The sequence below is a fragment of the Gossypium hirsutum genome, chromosome A10 (genome assembly GCF_007990345.1).
Source record: "Gossypium hirsutum isolate 1008001.06 chromosome A10, Gossypium_hirsutum_v2.1, whole genome shotgun sequence".
NCBI classification, from domain to species: domain Eukaryota; kingdom Viridiplantae; phylum Streptophyta; class Magnoliopsida; order Malvales; family Malvaceae; genus Gossypium; species Gossypium hirsutum.
In genome coordinates, this window is record NC_053433.1 from 8,070,335 (window position 1) to 8,071,915 (window position 1,581).

At 39.2% G+C, this 1,581-nt stretch overlaps 1 non-coding gene across 1 annotated transcript; it reads left to right on the forward strand.

The window, feature by feature from the left end:
• Positions 1-1,114: 1,114 nt before the first annotated feature.
• Positions 1,115-1,220, forward strand: LOC121209203 (small nucleolar RNA R71). The gene has a single exon (XR_005904320.1). It is a non-coding gene; the product is annotated as a small nucleolar RNA R71 (small nucleolar RNA).
• The last annotated feature ends 361 nt before the right edge of the window (positions 1,221-1,581 follow it).

Below are 1,581 nucleotides of genomic sequence, written 5' to 3' on the forward strand. Positions count from 1 at the left end.
AAACTGTTAAACTCCCTAGATCTTTAAGTTTGTTGGGTAGTTTTTTCTGGAGAATAGCTGAGCAAATTGCGTTTAGCTCCACATGCGATGCCTCATCCATCTTCCGCTTATGTGCTAAAAGCTCATTTAAAAATTTTATTGCGTCTGGCATCTGTGATAGAGCTTCAATAAACGGTAAGTTAATATGTTATTTTTTTAAGAGTTTAAGGAATTTACCAAATTGTTCATCTGAGTAGTCTTTCCTTGTCGCATTGGGGTATGGCAGACAAGGTTTACCGATTTGTTTTTATTGTGATCTACCTCACCTTAACCTTTACTTACCACAGTTTCTTGCCTCGGTTCTGGCTCAGGCTTAACAAATCCTTCTTCATCTTGAACGTTAATCGCGTTGAACTGTTCCCTTGGGTTAGGTTCAGTATTACTTGGCAAGCTCCCTTGTGGTCGTTCGGAGATTAGTTTGGAAAGCTGGCCTATCTGAGTTTTGAGCCCTTGGATCGACACTTGTTGATTTTTAAGTGCTGTCTCGGTGTTCTGGAAACAGGTTTCTGACACTGAGATAAACTTTGTGAGCATCTCTTCAAGGTTTGGCTTCTTTTCCTGTTGATAGGGTGGCTGTTGGTAGCCTGGAGGTGGTCGTTGATTTCCTTGGCCTCCCCATGAGAAATTTGGGTGGTTCCACCAACCTGCATTATAAGTGTTACTATTTGGATTATTTTGAGGTCGAGCATTATTACCCATGTAATTTAATTTCTCATTATCCATGTTGTGGCCATAAGGTTGGTATTCTGAATGGCTTGTTCCACCTCTACTTGCTTCGCACTGCATTACTAGGTGAACTTGTGAAGAACTAAGAAAACCATAAATTTTCTTATTCAAGAGTTCTACTTGATTAGAGAGCATGGTGACCGAATCAACGTTATAAACACCGGCTGTTTTCGTTGGCTTTGTCCTCATGACTTGCCACTGATAGTTATTCAATGGCATCTCCTCTATGAACTCATAAGCATCTTCAGGTGTTTTATTTTTGATGGTTCCACCAGCAGCTGCGTCAACCATTTACCGAGTCGAAGGATTTAGGCCAGTATGGAATGTACGAACCTGAAGCCAAAGTGGTAACCCATGGTGAGGGCACCTTCTCAAAAGGTCCTTGTATCTCTCCCATGCATCGTAGAGTGTTTCTAAATCCATCTGCACAAAAGAATAGATATCATTATGTAATTTAGTCATTTTAGCCGGCGAAAAATATTTTAGTAAAAAATTTTCGGTCATTTGTTCCTAAGTAGTAATTGACCCTCATGGTAACGAGTTCAACCATTGTTTAGCTTTGTTCCTCAATGAGAAAGGGAATAACTGAAGACGAATGGCATCGTCAGAAACTCCATTAATTTTAAATGTATTGCATAGTTCTAAAAAGTTTGCTAAGTGAGCGTTGGGATCTTCATCTTGCAAACCATCAAATTGGACAAATTGCTGTATCATTTGAATAGTGTTAGGTTTTAGTTTAAAATTATTTGCAGCTATAGCAGGTCTAACTATGCTCAATTCAGTTCCTGTTAAAGAAGGTTTAGCATAATCATACAT